A 19,188-nucleotide genomic window follows, 5' to 3' on the forward strand; every position below is an offset into this window, starting at 1 on the left:
TGAATCAAATGGCTTAGTTCTAAATTCAAATAAATCTACATTTACTATTATCGAAAACAATAATCTCCTGAAACAAATTAATTTCAGGGAATGCAAAATATTAAGTGAAACGTTGAACACAACATTCTCAGAAACAGTACGAAATTTGGGCTTGACCATGGATCAAAAATTAGACTTGTCTGAACATGTACTGAAAAAGTGTGGTAAAGGATATTCGGTGCTAAAGAGCCTTTACACGCTTGTTGACTTTATTTCACCCAAAATTAAATTAAATTTGGTCCAATCTTTAATATATCCTCTTTTCGACTATTGCGACGTTGTTTACGAGCCAAGAATCACAAAAAGGCGCTCAGGCAAAATTCAGAAAGTCCAAAATGCATGCATGAGGTATGTCTACAGATTTAAAAAAACACAAAAACGTTCTCCCTGTGCTTAATCAGCACAAAATTCTCAACATGGCAAGACGGCGGGAACTGCACATGACCTGCATTACTTGCAATGTTATAAATAAAAACATCCCGGACTATCTGAGTGTAAAGCTTAAAGCCAGGAGTGAAACGCACTCATACTCCACCAGAAACGTCGCTAATCTCCATATACCTCGCTGCAGAACTTCTGTTTCGCAATCTTCATTCAGTTACATGGCACCTAAAATCTGGAATGCACTCCCGAACGAAATAAAACAACTGAACTACAAACACTTTCGTAGGGCCGTATATGATTCACTGATTGATGATCAGAAGCAAAGTAAGACCACATAAGATTAAAAACTGTTTCCTGTGAATTACTGAAAAAAACTGGACCGAAACTAAGTAATAATACATGTATATTGTTATTTTTTCATTTATTTGCACACACGAACTGTATATAGGTATTTCGTCATCTGTTTTCTTTTTGTGATTTTCTTTGTGTAGAAGTAGTTTTTTTTGTATATATAGTTTCTTTTTATTATTATTTATGTAGTGTCTTATAATCTTCATGTATAATACAGGGAGGTTATTTCAGTCGTTCACCGTCAGACCGTCGGCCGTCGAGCGCCTCCTTCATGCAACACAGTTCCCGGCAAATTGACTTACAGGAAGTCCGTAACAGAAACCGCTTGCTTTGTAATGTTTCCACTTTTCACAATTACAGTTACAATTACAATTGAAATAAGCACGTACCTTGTCGCAAGGATGCTGGAAAAGGTGTATTCCCAAATACAAATATTCCTGGCACCTTATTTCTGACATCTAATCTTGGATTAGACATCGCTATTTTATCCTCAGTTTGACAGAAATGGAAGAGAGCATCCCGGCAAATAAAGCAAACCGAAAGCGTAAAATGATATTTAAAAGTAATAATAATGATGATCACTAACCTCCTGTGTTATAAGAGATGTTTCAACAGCAATACAACACGTTTCTTAGGTTCAAGAGATCCTGTCTCTCGTAATTGCCTGACCACTTTTCTGCAAGAATTCGTTTTCACGTAATTATCGTACATAAAAACTCTTTGTTCAAGACTATATTTGTTTAGCGGCATAACTAATGAATGAATAACAATTAACACACAATAAAGCACTAGCACTGAATAAATGAATAAAACAGTATAAAAAACACGCGTACTGATAAACGCAAACAGAAGTGTGCATGAGGGTACGGTACACTCACTACGTCTGGTAGCCGACAGTGTTGCTAACCATTTTTCGGCAATGTCCCTACAACTGACCAAATGTCCCTACGCCAAGTAAAGCGACTAAAAAAAAACCACCTCATGAGCATGCAAAACAGAAGATAAAATATACACATTTACTTACCAAATCTTTCTGCTCGGTGCTTCCACAATTAATGAAGGAGCGAATTTACAATACAGGACCCCTCCCTGATTTTTGTAATATTTCGCATACTCACTAATTGAGGCCTCCTAATCACGAATTTGAAGTTAAAATTTGGGGGTCACGTGTAGAAATTGCAAAATAAGTGAAATTGAGTGGTCCGCGATCGGCACGATTGCTCATTGTTTACTGGAAGATTTTGTGTTTCCAATACTTAAAAACTAAATATACATTCCTGATATTACTACGACCCCAAATTTTAACTATGTTTGCCTATCCTATCCTAACCTAACCTTACCTGAATGGTTCGTGGGGCTATTCGTCAAACGTTTGTGGGGCTACCTGTGCATGGTTTTTCGACCCCAAATTTTTAACTATGTTTGCCTTGCCTAACCTAACTTAACCTAAACTTACCGAGAATGGTCAGTGGGGCTATACGTGAATAGTTTTGGGTTAATTGTGATTACGAACCGATAAAAAAAATCTTATTTTCGTAGCACTTTAACGGCAAACGTTCATCATCGAAGATGCCATTTTCGTATTCTGAACTTTTACGATCGATGCACTATTACCAAACTTACCTGTAATCAAATCAGTCCACACTCCACATGTTCTTCTACATCGTGATTGTCGCTGTCACATGTAAGCACCTTCTTTCGGCAATATACCGAAATCCATAAGTTTATTAATTAGCCCACGGCCATCCTCCTGCACACTCCACCTAACAATCTGTACAACATTAACAACATTTTTACTGTTCTCTTCCGCCATTCTTACACGATCCATGCTCTCCAAGTATGAAATCAACAGTGTGGCAACGCTGTAGACATCGTAACTAATTGCGAACGTCGTCAATTGTTCATATCAACAAATATGGCTACCATACTTGTATACTGAGAATCATTGCGAGAATGAAAAAGCTTATTTTACAACTTATACACGTTAATGACCCAATTTTTTTTACCTCACCCCAACATGTTAACTTGAGATAAATCATCACGACTAATTATTTCGTGAGTATAAGACGTAGCATAGAAATTACAGAATGGTCCGGTATTGTAAATTCTTGCCTTAATGAATAATAAGAGTGTGCGGGACAGAATTTTTTGGGTCGGGACGAAAAAATTTGCTTTTCACTTAAAGTGATTGTTTTGGCATTTCTAGAATAAAAACTTACAATTTCCGATAAGTTACAGAAACTTACAATGCAGAAAACGTCGAAAATTAACGACTTCTTAAAGTGACCATTCGGTAGCTATTTCCCGACTGTTTGGGATCCCGAAAAGTCGGGAAGTCATTTCCCGAAGTCGGTATCGGGACGGGAATTTTTTTTCCCGATCCCGGTCCTGACTTTTCGGGATCCCGCACACCCCTAATGAATAACGTTGAGTCGTTTACTGTTGATTATGTTATTTGAAGTCATACATGCTGCTGCTGCCAAGAGAGTGATGTTGGTTGGTGATGCTGTATTTCCTTCAGTCTTAAACAATTCTGGTCCCATTTTATTTATCTTTTTATTTGTTTTTGTATCACTTAACATTGAAAATATTCTTTCCGTTTCCGCGTTAGAATGTGGCAATGTTAGCACTATTTTCGCGAGAGTGAAAATGTTTTCAAAAAATAACTTGCCTTGAAAGTTCTTGGTAACCGATAACATGTTTCAAAATTCTGATGGAGATTTGTTGGTTAGTTCTTTTTTCTCCTCCTCGCTAAAGTATCCAGATAAACTAATCCATTCATTCCAAACCGAGCACGAAGAAAGTGCAACTGACTGGCGAGTAAGCTTTGCACAATAAAATGTTGTTTTCCAAGATTGAAAAAAGTCCCTACGTTTTCCCTTATTTGGTAAAATCTGTCCCTACGCGGGCGAAATATAGTGAAAGTCCCTATGCGTAGGGACATGTCCCTACGGTTGGCATCACTGGCGACAGGTGTCGCGTTTGTTCAGTATGAAGCGCCTTCTCGCGGCTGACAACTCCCCCGACCCCCGATAAGCTGCCGGCGCTGTCGCGACAACTGAGGATAAAGTAGCGATGTCTAATCTAGGATTAGATGTCAGAAATAAGGTGCCAGAAATATTTGTATTTGGGAGGACACCTTTTCCAGCATCCTTGCGACAAGGTACGTGCTTATTTCAATTGTAATTGTAACTGTAATTGTGAAAAGTGGAAACATTACAAAGCAAGCGGTTTCTGTTACGGACTTCCTATAAGTCAATTTGCCGGGAACTGTTGCATGAAGGAGGCGCTCGACGGCCGACGGTCTGACGGTGAACGACTGAAATAACCTCCCTGTAGGTACTCTGCTACATCTTTCTTTGTCGGGTTAGGTGGTAGATCAGCATTTGCTGAACCTCGCCCAAGAATAAAGACCATTGAATTGAATTGAATTGAATTGTAAAACAACACAAAATGTGTTTTCATTTTGTTTCCAAAACAATGAATAACAAAATTTTGTTGTAATTGTTCGAACGTGAATTTCCATCTTCTGTCTCAAAATTGCACATTATTGATTTTTCATGACCTACTTCAATATATAAAAAATCAAGCCAAAGAACATTTTGCAATCGCCCCCCACTTTTTGCCACTATGCTAAACCTTGTCTACCAAGGGAAAGAAAACTGCCTTTGCCCCCAAGGTTTTAGCACCTTGCTCCCCCAATTTTGGAACCCAATCGCCGCCATTGCTAGCAAGACTGGCAGATATCTTTCCAGGAATGCATAACTTCAGACTGAAGCAATGTTTTGGCCTTTCTTGCCCACTACGAAAAAATTCCATGCTTGGCCCCCACCGGAAAAAGAAATATGTAGAAGCTCGTGAAATTGTGGCATCAAATAACTCATCAAGAGACATATATTACACCTGAATATATATGATTTATTTCAGACTTTTCTACCCCCAAAATTTACTTTGAGTCAGCACCAATGCATATCAATGTCAAAAATTTTTCGTTTTTCTTTTGAAAGTTTTGCAATAAACTGTACGAAAGAAGTAATATCGTCAAGTCAGTCGTACATTTTGTGAATGTTTGACGTTTTGAAAGCATGGTGTAACATTTTTTATAGCTTTTTAAAAGTGTGCCTTTAAAAAAAAAAAAAAAAAAATACCCTCCACCCCCTCTTTAAAGTACAAAAATCAAAATCCACATCCCGACAGAAACTCAAGATATATTTTGAGAACAAATATTGTATTCAACAGTTGAAATAGTGGCACGGTTCATTCAGTTATGGAGCATGTATTCCAGTGAAGGTAAACAGAACATCATTCAAAACCTAAAAACCATTCCAGTTCGAAGTTGAAGACTACCACCGCCTCATCTTTAAACATTCCTTCCATGTTTATGGCCTGAATTTTATTTATTTCTCCTAATTCTTACCTGTGCTTCGTTGTCCGGTTCTTTGTTTTCAAGTTGTGGCATTCGAAGCTCTTGTACCTCTCAGTTCATTACCAGATTGTTTCTTGTAAGGCTCTCTGACCCCTCTTCTCCCTCTTCTCCCTCGAGGCAGAAATTCCTCATCTTTCTTTTTGCCTTATTCTTGTTGCCCCATCGTAATCAACCTGTTTCTATCGATAGATCTACAACACGAACTCTCGTAAACAATCTTTCTGTTGATTTTATGACTTAATAAAGTTCCCGTCCAGTGTTCTCTTTCTCTCTGTCTTAGCCTGCTTCGGAGGAAGGGGGAGGCTGAATAAGACAAGACTCCGGTGCACGAAGAAGCGTTTTTTGACTACGGAAAAAGGTCTGAGGAGCAATGTTCTTACCCTGCAAGAACGAACAAAGTGATATGGAATAATTAAGCTCATTTCTTTGTTTTGTTTCTTTTGGTGCTTGGGTAGAAACATTGTTGCCAGTGACGCTGTTGTTTTCGTACAACATCTGATATTTTTAGTAAGTCCCGATTGATTGATTGAACTGTTGTTTTAAGTCCACTTTATGCACAGAAAGGCTAATCAGGACTGGGTCTACAGTTTAAAGTGGGATCCGAACCACTATGTGCCTCCACCGGGTATCGAACCAGGGAACCCTTGATTACAAGGCGACGACAGCGTCATCGAGGAGGCTTAGTAAGTCTTGAAACTCACTATTTAATATCGCTTCTGCTCTGATATTAGCTTTACTCCATATACAGGGTGACTATAGAGTCGGGTATCAGAGGAGGAACTGATGAATGTCGCATTTCCTTAATGCAAAACATGCTCCATACGTTCTCCACCACTTCCTTGAATGTTTGAACATATTTCGTTGGATTGTTCAAAATATGAGGTTCCAGAATAGCCGTTGAAGTGGTTATCCTTTCCCGCAGATGATACAAATCCCGGATTTTCACCACATACCTTACATGGCAGAGTCCATGGGGTTGACGTCAGGTGACAGTGGTGTCCATTCCAATATCCCAATCCTGAAAACAATCCTGCCATTGGTTCCAAGCTTTATGGACACCCTGTAGAACACTACCTACGTCTCGTGAACTACTGGAACTGGAGCGTCTAGTATTGGGGATAATAGCCCTATATCGTCATTTATCTCATGTAGATAGTTATGGTATTTGTTAATGCCTTTTAAAACTATAAACTACGCGTTCAACGTTACACACAGAGATGAAAATTTCAAAATCCACAGAGCATGTTTTCACTTGTGCTTACGTTAGATCAATTCGTCATAAGAGGAAGGGTTTATCGGAATTTTTATTTATGGAGGTGGAAGGTCATTTTTATGGGAGCAGTGACGTGCACTGAGAAGTAGCTAATCCAGCAGTGATAGATCAATCGATCTAAAATCAAATCGCAATATTTAGTTTCAGATAGAGGCTGTCGCGAAAACCGAAGGGGGAGATTTCTGTGTCTACTCCCTCATCCCCCCCCCCCTCGCCTGCAATGGTTGAAAGCTTATTGTTTCAGGTACCCCAGTCTATCATCTATTCGCAATTAAAATTATCCGATGTGCCATCTGGTGAGATTTTTAGGAACTACTCCATGCAGGACACTTCGCTGCGCTTCGCTGTGTTGAAGCCGTTCAAAGCATGGGGAAACATGCGAAAAAGTAGCGTCTACTGTTCAGTTTTTTGCTCTAAATCGTTTTGTGGGTCAGGACAAGTGAAAAGCTTACATGTGTTTTCCACCCCGTCGAATCAACAAAATGAAATTTGTAAATAAATCAGGGAAAACAGAACTGATTGACAAGATTGGCATGACTGAAATGCGGCAAGGAAATTACGAGGAATGCACTTTAGTTTCCGAAAGATGATTTTATTACCATGAAAGTAAGATTTAAATTGTTCTTTATGAATATAACATTTTTTTTCGAAAACAATGTATTATGTATGCAATTTGGAAGAGGTGCAAGTCGATTAAGTGCGAAGATGAAAATAGTTTCAGAATTAATTAATGTCTGTAATCATAAAGGTAAGTCAGAAAAAGGAAATTGAGATGCTAATGTTGCTGTTTCATTCAGTAAGTCAATTTTCAGTGAAGACTGAAGATAGCCTCAATGAAAGTGTTGTTGTTGTTATTATTATCCTGTGTTGTTATTAAACCAGCCTGCCTCTTTGGGGGGGAAAACTGCAACGGCATATTTACATTTTTCTCCTGCCCAAGCATTGCAATACTGGTGAATTGCTTTATTTTCAAATCATTTCTGAGAGCCCCAGTTACAACCGAGGTGCAGATGATACAGCATTGCTTTGAAGAACCAAAGAACTAGTGCGTATACATTAGTTTCGTCTACGTTTTCAGTGTTATTTTTGCCTATCATAATTAAATGCTTCGTTCTCAGCACAGCTTCATCTTCTTTACAGCGCCTTGAATAACGTAGTGTTGAAAACGGCACTGTTCTGGGCTCTCTGGCTGGTTCCACTCGAATATGATACCGCTAGAGGCGCTGGTGTCGGCACAGCTGCATGGTATTCGTCTGCTTATAATGGAAGTAAATGTAGTTTTCGCTGCAACGTAAGGGTCTTTTACATGAAGCATTTCTATGATATTTGGTACAGTGGTTGCGAAGATATTAACGAACATTCTACACAGTCGACCACGTCCTGTTATCGTTACTTTCATTAATAATACGGGACAAAATATACGCGTGAAATGCTCTTGGTAACTAAATTTTTGTGTATGAATTAGGTTTGTTATTATCATCAACATCATCATTTGTTTTAAAGATATACACACTGAAGCATTTGTATTTTTGGTCACTTTTCTTCCGCTTTAAACTACTCGCGGCGGTGATGATAATGATGATTGCATGAAACGACAAGGGGGAAACCCACAAATCTTCCTTAGTGCCATCGACATGAGTGTAAGGAAACCTTCAGACCAATGGGACAATCGACAAGGGATGTTCACACTGATGTGACTAGTGACACAGACACTTCTAGACTGTAAAATAGCATTCATTGCGCATGAGGGTCCAAACAGAAAACGACACGTTCATATGCCGTATTCGCGTGCTATTTGTTACGTCGGTCTGAAAGCTCCTAAAAGGAAGGGTGCTCAGACCGAAGCGACGCGCCACAGGGAGAGTTCCCAACTAAGTGACAAGCGACATGGTGCCTTCAGTCTATTAGCAAGCGTTTGCTGCTAATTATGCGAACAGCAGATCTAGGCAACACGATAAACCGCATGTTGCAACAACAGATCTAGTCGATACGATAAGGCACACGTGTCGCTTGCGTGTCGCTCATACTGGGCCCTATTCCACAATATCTTGCAACGTATTTCCGTAATTTGTTATTCGCGCATGCGCGATGCAATGATTGTCTTGATTTAGGGAGATTGCGCACCAAAGCGACAAGCGGCACGCGACACTTATCGTTTGAGGATTTCACCAACAGAACGCTAGCCTGTGCTTCCCGTCATGCCGCTACGATGTGAAATGTTGCTCTTGATTGGCTCGTTTCCAAGCAACATGTGTCGCTTCGGTATGAAAGTTGCTTTGGACAGAAGCACCCGTGTCGCTTTGGTGTGAAATCCTCGTATCGTTTGTCGCGTGTCGCTTTGATCTAAAATCTCCTTAAGGAAACGGTGCACTAAGAGCTTGTGTCCCTACGGTTCGAAAGGCTGCATTGATTACCAACGGCTCGCTTCCAAGCGACACTTGTGGTTTGTCGCCTCGGTATGAAATATCTCTCAGGATACTATTTAATATTCTAATATATAACATAGAAAAATAAACTCTAGTACACAATCCAACACCTGACGTCCGGAATCACTTTGCGATGTTTCTTCGTGTGTTACGCATGCTATTTATTTATTAATTTTATTTTACTTTTCTTTCCAAATTAATGCCATTTCGTCACTGCAAATCACTCCACAAATATAACTGTTTCCATCAATTCACGTACCGCCTTTCAGAACAAACAAATATACACAATATATTCCTAAAACTAACTAAGCCGCATTACGTTCATAAGAAAATTAGCAGCTGTGCTGATCGCACTGCCATCTATGTTGTCATCGTCTCGGGAACCAGTTCCTTGGGTCGTTTTCCACACTACGTTATACAAGGCGCTGTACTTTCGTTATAGTTCCTGGAATTCACATCGCATTCGAAATATTTAAAAATATCGCGTAATTTAAACGTTTCTTCCATAACAGCAATGGCAACACGCTGCTATTACGCACTACTACTGAATGTAAACAAAAATTTATCCTGCATAGAGCGGCCATATTGGAAACGACACTAGCGCTCAGGTGGTAATTTTAATCGCGAATAGAGACCGATAAAGGATTGGTTTCCCCCGATTCTATTGCATTTCATCCGAGAAGCTCGAGGCAGTAAATTCAATATTTACACCACAAATTTTACACATAATATTATGCTATATGCATAATAGCACATCACTTCAAGTCTGGTCTGCATATTAACATCAACTTTGAATTGTTTTTGGTTTGATACGTGATTTTTACTATTTAAGACATGCTGATTTCAAAAATAACAACAGTTTTCTCCTATCACGTAAGAATTTTTTACAAATTGATGGGGAAAATTTACAAATGTGCACTCACATTATGTAATATATGACCCATTATCGGATTTTTTGAAGAAGAAAAAAAGAGCTTTCTAAAGTAAATATTAATATATTATTTTCATATGCAAATACAAAATAAACCTTTAAAAACACTAGAAGTGCGTAGTCAAATGTAAAAAAATAAAAATGTATTATTTGTTTCATGTTTCTAGTTCTTTTTCATGCGCTTCATTCTGTAATCGTTGATAGGTTTCTTGTGCTCTTCATCTAACGTTTCTCTGTTTAATGTCCAACTGTAATCTCCTATCATACTTACACTCCAACGTCCCTGGTATCTTTGTTCCATCTCTTTCATATATCTTGGTGGAACCTTTCTCCTTGTTCCTCACTCACTTGTCCTAGGTTCTCTGGAACTTAATCAAGGTGCGAATGTAAAAAGTGTAATTTCAGGTTCATGTTACAACCGAGGTTATGAAATTTTTCCAACATATTTTCAACAATTTCTTTATAGTCTGTGCTCTTTTTGTTTCCCAGAAAATTTTCTGCCACACTCCTAAATGCTATCCAAGCTTCTTTGTCAGCTTCAGTCATTGTTGCTTCGAAGGCTCCATCCTTTATTAGCTTTCTGATTTGGGGTCCTACAAAAACACCTTCCTTTATCTTCCCATATGTTAGCGACGGAAATGTACTGCAAATAAATTTGAAACATTGTCCCTCCTTGTCAAGTTCCTTTACAAACTGTTTCATTAACTATAATTTAACGTGAAGAGGGGGAAGTATAACCTTTTCATGATTTATTAAACTTTCGTGTGCGATATTTAGTGATCCTGAATTCCACGACTGACGTAGTGGCCTCCGTCTTCTTATCCAATGTTCATTTCTTGCTCTCCCATACACTCACACATAAAACATGGCATTTTGGTATATCCAGATTGTTGTCCAAGTATGTATGATGCCCAAAACCTTCAGATCACCACACAATACCCATCCATGTTCCAAATATTTAATTTTAACCAGAATCATTTTCAAATTTTCGTACGTTTCTTTTAGTGAAACAGAATGTGCAATAGGAACAGACGAAATCTTATTTCCATTGTGCAACAAAACACATTTTAAACTTGTTTTCGACGAGTCGATGAATAGTCTCCAATCAGTTGATACGTAAGGAAAAGGAAACTGGTTCATTAAACCAGATACATTACAACAATACACAAGGGATTCTTCTTCCAGAAAGTAGGACACAAACTGTTTTTCTCGATGTCTATATACCAGGCAAACGTTGTGTCAGAGGCCAGAAGGTTCTTTTCATGCAGCCTAGAACCAAGTAATTCTGCAGACTCCTTAGTCAGCCTCAAATCTCGAACTAAATCATTTAGTTCGCCTTGTGTGAAACGTTTCTGGTCACAAGAGCCACTCGGGGGTTCAGAAATGTCATCTTCCTTTTCATTTACATCTTTGTTGTCACTTTTTGAACTAGAATCACTAGCACCACACTGAAGAAAGGTTAGCGCTGTCGGAAGAGGTGTCAGGACCCTGCAACACAGGTCTGATGGCTGACGGAATATTTGGATAAAATATTTGCTTCTTACTCTTAGCACTATGTCCTATAACTTCACACGAACAGAAGTAGCAATCGTCACTATGATTTTTTAGGTTCTCTCATACCATGGGAACTCCAAATGACATAGCTTCCAATTTCTTCTTAGTCCAGTTTCGTAGAGATTCCACACAGGAGCGGCATACTTTATGCGGAGTCCATGATTTATCTTGATCGTCAAGTTTGATATGAAAGTACGCGTAATAATCTTTCTTTACAAAATCTGTAATGTTCTGTCTTTGTCTCTTAGGAACAAATTCACCACGAAAGTAGCAAAACACATCTGGACTGTTACAACACCCACGAAATGCCATGTTGTTCGTCATATGGCACTACTACATTACGGGATTTTATGAACGAAAACGGGGAATGAAAGTTCTCTAAATTAACTACAATAAGATTGTTCGCTAGAGCGTTGTTATTATAACAAATAAACGAGTTATATAATACTGCTTTTAGCAGATTCATTTGTGAAAGATTTTTTTTAACTATCTTCAGGATCGTGTAAAAATTGCTGTCAATGTAAGCCGAGACATCTAGCGACCAACATCTAAACTTCTGAAAAACGTAGCTTAGAGTACCTAAGTTCATAAATATTGAATTGTTAGAAAATCTTACATGATAAGGGAAAACCACTGTCATTTTCAGAATCAGCGAGGATGGCCAGATCCGGATCCTCCCGGATCCGAAATCCGGATCCGGTTGGTTCCGGATCCTTAGGATCCGGATCCTAAAATTTTTCGGATCCGGATCTGCGGATCCGGAATTTTCAGATCCGGATCCGGATCCAGAACTTTCGGATCCGGATCGAGATCTTTCGGTACTTTTGGATCCGGATCCGGAATTTTCGGATCCGGGTCCGTTTTGCCATCCCACATGTGCTTCTTTGGAAAGTAAGAATGTGCTTATAACATATTGTTACCTGCTAATATACATATATATATATAATATACATACACACACACACACACACACACACACACATACACACATATATATATATATATATATATATATATATATATATATATATATATATATATATATATATAGTGTGTGCGTGCGCGATTTGTAATTAATTAATACACTTAGTAGGGAGGTCTAAGTCTCCCCCTCCGATTTCCATGAAACTTGGCAGGTGTATAGAGCCCCCCCCCCTCAAATGTCAAGATGAAGAGAAATTGAAGTGGGGATCTGACCCCAAAACCACGTAAATATGGCATAGGAAGAAACAGGGGGCATAGGGCCTCTCTATACACGTGTCAAATTTCATGGAATCGGAGGGGGACACAGGGGTCAGATGATTCCCACGTCAATTTGTCCTCATCTTGACATTTGATTCGGGTTTTGCCCCCTAAAACAGTATTTTAGCCGAAACAAAAAACACGTATTTCTTCCTTTGGGCCCCTCTATACACCTGCCACGTTTCATGGAAATCGGAGGGGAACACAGGGGTGAGATCCCCACTTCAATTTGTCCTCATCTTGACATTTGAGAGGAGGTTGCCCCCTAGAACAAATTTTTTGCCGAAACAAAAAAACACGTATTTCTTCATTTGGGCCCGTTTATACACACACACCTGCCAAGTTTCATGGAAATCTGAGGGGGACACAGGGGTCAGATCCCCACTTCAATTTGTCCTCATCTTGACAATTCAGTGGGTTTCGCCCTGTAAAACCGTTTTTTAGCTGAAACAAAAAAAAACACGTATTTCTTCCTTTGGGCCCCACTATACACCTGCCAAGTTTCATGGAAATCGGAGGGGGACACATAAATCAAATGCCCACTTCAATTTGTCCTCATATTGACATTTGAGGGGGTATTGCCCCCTAAAACCGTTTTTTAGCCGAAACAAAAAAAACACGTATTTCTTCATTTGGGGCCGTTTATACACACACCTACCAAGTATCATGGAAATCGGAGGGGGACACAGGGGTCCGATCCTCACTTCAATTTGTCCTCATCTTGACATTTGAGGGGGTTTTGCCCCCTAAAACCGTTTTTTAGCTGAAACAAAAAAAAACACGTATTTCTTCCTTTGAGCCCCACTATACACCTGCCAAGTTTCATGGAAATCGGAGGGGGACACATAAATCAAATGCCCACTTAAATTTGTCCTCATATTGACATTTGAGGGGGGGGGTTGCCCTCTAAAACCGTTTTTTAGCTGAAACAAAAAAAACACGTATTTCTTCATTTGGGCCCGTTTATACACACACCTACCAAATATCATGGAAATCGGAGGGGGACACAGGGGTCCGATCCTCAATTCAATTTGTCCTCATCTTGACATTTGAGGGGGTTTTGCCCCCTAAAACCGTTTTTTAGCTGAAACAAAAAAACACGTATTTCTTCCATTGGGCCCCACTATACACCTTCCAAGTTTCATGGAAATGGGAGGGACACAGGGGTCAGATGCTCACTTCAATTTGTCCTCATCTTGACATTTGAGGGGGTTTTGCCCCCTAAAACCGTTTTTTATCTGAAACAAAAAAAAAACACGTATTTCTTCCATTGGGCCCCACTATACACCTGCCGAGGTTCATGGAAATCGGAGGGACACAGGGGTCCGATCCTCACTTCAATTTGTCCTCATCTTGACATTTGAGGGGGTTTTGCCCCCTAAAATCGTTTTTTAGCTGAAACAAAAAAACACCTAATTCTTCCTTTGGGCCCCACTATACTGCCAAGTTTCGTGGATATCGGAGGGGGACACTTAGATAACCTCCCTTGTTAGTCTTACACTTTGTAATTATTTAACACTGCATATATTATAATGTTTTATTTTAATTTGTAAAACTGTAACTGTAGAACAATTGTATAATTTTTGTATAACATTTCTATCTTGTTATATGTGTTAAAGGTTTCATCCTGGAATGGAATGGCTCACATTTATGTGTGTTTTCATTTCCAATACATTCGAATGAATACATATTCGTTTCAATGGCATTTACAAAATCACTTCGGACATTTGTGCACGAGTGTGTTAGCCGATGCGTAGCAAAGTATTTTAGGAACAACACTTGAAAAAAATTCTTGTAGGACTAAGGTGTGGTAATATTATAATGGGATTGAGATACGAAACTCTCGGATCCGGAACCCTGAGATCCGGATCCAGATCCGAAACTTTCAGACCCGGATCCGGATCCGCGGATCCGAAACTTTCAGACCCGGATCCGGATCCGCGGATCCGAAACTTTCAGACCCGGATCCGGATCCGGAATTTTCGGATCCGGATCCAGATCCGGAACTTTCGGATCCGGATCCAGATCCGTAACTTTTGGATCCGGATCCGTTTGGCCATCCCTAATACATATAAAACACCCAAAATTTGAAAAACAATTTTACCCATGCAGACCAGTACGATACAGTAAAACTTCTCCTAACGGACACCTCTGAATACCGGACACCTCTAAATTATGGACATTTTTAAATTTCTCGGCAGAAATACATGGGGTTCAATGGCAATATTACATCTTAATAACGGACGCGAACACTGAAAACTACCTCCCCCTCCCCCAACGCAAATAAAACTTCTTAATAACGGACAGCCTGAAAGAAAACGGTCGGAATTCCTGAAATTCGACACAACAATGGCCAGTATTTCGAACTAGCATGCATTGTTTCATGTTACACCGAACGTATTTCTTTTTAAAAGTGTAGACAGTAGACAGCATGCTTTGTGGTTATCTTGAGAAGTCTGTGTCACTTCTGCTACGATGTCGCAGAAACGCAAACGACTGACTTTAAAGGAAAAAGTTGAAGTCATCAACGTCTACGAGAAAAAGAAACTTAGTGTTCGAGACATGGCCGTGCGCTTTGCTGTTGGAAGAACACAGATCAGTGACATTTTAAGAAACAAAAGTGACATCCTTACGTACTGTATTATGCTTATCCTATTGTGTAACATCCTACACTTTTTTCTGAATAGCGGACACTTTCCCCAGGCTTGTCCGTCATTAAGAAGTTTTACTGTATTTTGTGTGCGACAAATTTCTGGAAACAGTTCCTTTTCCTCCAGTAAGAAATGTAAATACCTAGGTATAATAACATTAAAAAAGGCAAAAAAGTATATTTTTCATTTTAGTAGTAGTATTATCAAATACTAATCTCTTGTCTGCAGGGGTGCCCACAAGCGGATTTATGACGCGCCTGCTTCATGGGAATTTGGGGGGGGACAAAATGTAATAGTTTAGCTACCAATTCCATATATCTTCACTCAAAAATTGGGGGGGGGGGTCGTTTGATTGACTTGTTATTGATTTTTACTTATAGTTATTATGTACAGTTGTTCTACCTGCCTGGTGATCGCGGGGATGAGATTGAAATGAAACACCATCTTTTTATGCCTTTAGAATCGATTTGGAAAGAGGGGAGGACGTGCTGTTCGCATTAATACAATCTTCATCAAGCAGACAAACTTTTAAGAATAAGGTTCAGCACACTAACAATTTTAAAAGTGGTGCAAAATTAGAAAATTATCAATAAGTTTGCTACAACAACTTTGCAACGTCAGACGTTATCATCATTTATGTAAAATGTTAAATGTCAAAACTCAAAGTAATATACAATATACTAGGGATGGGACCGATTAATCGGTACTCTATCGGTATTGGCCGATATAGCCATATCGGTGTATCGGTTTATCGGCAAAATTACCGATTATTTTACCGATTCGATATATCAATAAATATCTTATAATTTAGTGCAAAATTCTGCCATTTTGTTGTAATTTTTATGGATAATCTCCTACTTTCTGAAAAAGTGAATGTCTAAATATTCAACTTCTTTTGCATTGCAATCACCTCGAAACACACATTTATTAAGGAGATCAATTAACATTTTAGGTTCTTCAAGGACCATTTCTAAACTTATATCGGATCGGTAGAATATCGGTTATCGGTATCGGTAAATTTTTTATCGGTACTTTATCGGTATCGACCAAAATTTCATATCGGCCCATCCCTACAATATACATTGCTTAAATATATTTGTATTATATTGTTCCGCAAATTTTGGCTGACCAAAAAAAATTGAGTAAATAATTCGGCATAAGCATAAGAGGGGAGGATTCTTCTTTTGGGGGGGAGTGCGTCATAGGCTTTGGGGGGGGATGGGCACCCCTGATTGCCTGCAATGATCAATGCATTTTGATAAGTCTAATAATCTGACGTATGTATGAGTATGTGGGGGAAGATGTATTCTACTTTGTCCAAAGTGAAATAATTGAAAAATTGTACAGTGAAAAACTATGCAAGGGGCAAATTGCACAAAAAAACTCTTATCAGTTTTCTCGCTGTGCTAATTTACATTTTAGCAATGAATAATTTCCTAGACTTAAAAACAAAAACAAAAAAAATACATAGGATTCGTGTGGCCGATTCCAGACCGTTTATCCTGGGGGCATAGAACACTTTCCCAGGGGGGGCAATAATTTATTTTGAATTATTTGGAAAGGGAATAACATTTATTTCACTTCCCACATAAAAAAGCACAATTAGTATTAGAGAAATATGTAATAGAAACAAAATTAATATTTGTTGATTTGTTCTTGATTTTTTAACTCCTAGTTCGAATTTCTGCCACTTTTGGCTGTTCGCGAAAGTTAATGCTCGTTTTAAGCCCCATATATGTTCAGATGGGTTAATGGAGAAGCCGTAAATTAGAACCGTTACTAGCACTTTTTTGTCTTGAGTCTATTACATTAGTAGACAATCCTAATTATGTTATAATTCCAGGTTTATCCGATGGCGAAGTAGTTAAATCTGTCGCCATGTAATCAAGGGATCCCGGCTTCGATCCCCGGTGGAGACTCATTTCACAGTGGTTCGGATCGCACTTTAAACTGTAGGTCCAGCCCCGATAAGCCCATTTTACCATAAGTTGGACTTAATACCAACTGTTATGATATTTTAAACAATCCAACAATTTAACCCTAATTTACCCGTGCCTTACGAGAAACTTACTTGAGGGTAGGGGATCACAGTCCCACATTTTTTTTATCACTAAAATTCAAAAAATAATTTTGAATCACTGCTTCCTTTGTTGATTATATTTGTGCAGTAATTTATTAATTATAATAATTACAAAAATTACCATCATTAACAACCAATTATGCGCTCTCACTGGCAAGAATATCTCGAGCATTCGAGGACAACCTAGTGTAATTTGTCCCCTATTTCCATTACATTTACGTTTTCATGAACAAAAGTAATACAGAAATATTGGGAACACACTAGGGAACAAAATAAAAATATTTTCAACTTTTTATAAAAAAATTCACAGTTGAAAAATCAAAAAAGTAGAACCCACGGGGAGGGAGATAGGGGCGATTGCCCCTCCCAACATGGCAGTTGCCTAATAATATTCAAGACTCATTAGTTCTGTTATTTTATCACCACGTTTAGCAGGCTCTAGAAGTCCACTTCATGCTCATGATAGGCTAATCGGAACTAGACCTACAGTTTAAATTTGTATCAGAACGAGTCTACAAGATGCGTTAAAAGGGAATCGGACCTGAGACCACTGCAGAGAATCCGTTTTTATTTCTTTGTTTATTCTTTGTATTTCTCATATCTGACAGTTTAGCGTGACAATGGAAGGAATTGTGATAACAACAGAGGCGGAGCAATGGGTGGGTGTAGTGGGCGACCGCCCGGGGCCTCGTGTCCCATGGGCTTATTATTATAATTTCTTAAATTTAATAAATAGAAGTGAGAAAAAATGATGGAAAGGGCTAATTTTTGTGGCCGATAAAACTAGAACATTTTAACCGGTTATAAATTGTAGTGAAACATTACACTTTGATTGAATACGTCAACTACTTACAATTTTAAATAAACCGGGTGGTTGCCGTCTGATTTTAGAATATTCAGGAAGCCAAACAACAACAATGAAACGTTCTCTTACAAAGGTTGATAAGCATAAACACAATTCTTGACTGCTCATAACTTAGCGGTTCGAGAACATCAAGAAACATTATACACAGCAGAAACAACGGAAAATTAACCCTAAACTTGTGAGGCGCTTATACTAGGACATACTTTGTGAGGTACGTCTGTCAGACCGCTCTGAATTTTTTCACCCCTGCCTCAACATAAATTACCAATTTAACTTTTTGATATTGAAGAATAATACATTATGGATATTAGTGACTGATTTGACAGCAATTAGTGCCAGAACGTAAGTTATATAGCTACTATATTCATTAGTTTATTCATCTACAAAAATTATTATAAATGTGAACATATGTGTGAACATATAAATTTCACTTCTCGTACTGTCAAAAATATAGACAAAAAATAACCTTTTGCAATATATTTGGCAACTATTAAGTGCAATTTAACTACAGAAAGCTAAAAGTGTTCAAAAATATTTTTAGTTTTTCTATTTCTAATAGAAGACTGCGCGTCACTTGATATAACGCTCCTTGTGAGGTACGTCAGACAGACCGCGCTTGGCAATAAACAAAGTTTCACTCCTTACACGCGATAAACTGGCGAGAAACGCTGATGTTGTGAGGAGGGCCAAGGACACTATTGCGTAAGGTAGACGGAAGGTGGCGACACTAGCTTCAACGAAAGGCGGTAATCTGAAACTTCCAGAACCGCAAGCGATCTGTGAGACCGCACCTCGCAAGTTAAGGGTTAAGGAAACTTCACGTATTTGGTAAAAGTTCTTTCGAAATATGGCCAATTACCACAAGAACATTTCAGACGTATACAATAAAATGAGATTCACAATAATTAACATACTGAAATTCAAAATGAACTGATACAGGTAAAGAGCAACGATGTCAAAATGGCT

This window comes from Lepisma saccharinum, chromosome 24 (genome assembly GCF_977018435.1).
Source record: "Lepisma saccharinum chromosome 24, izLepSacc3.1, whole genome shotgun sequence".
In the NCBI taxonomy this organism is placed as follows: Eukaryota; Metazoa; Arthropoda; class Insecta; order Zygentoma; family Lepismatidae; genus Lepisma; species Lepisma saccharinum.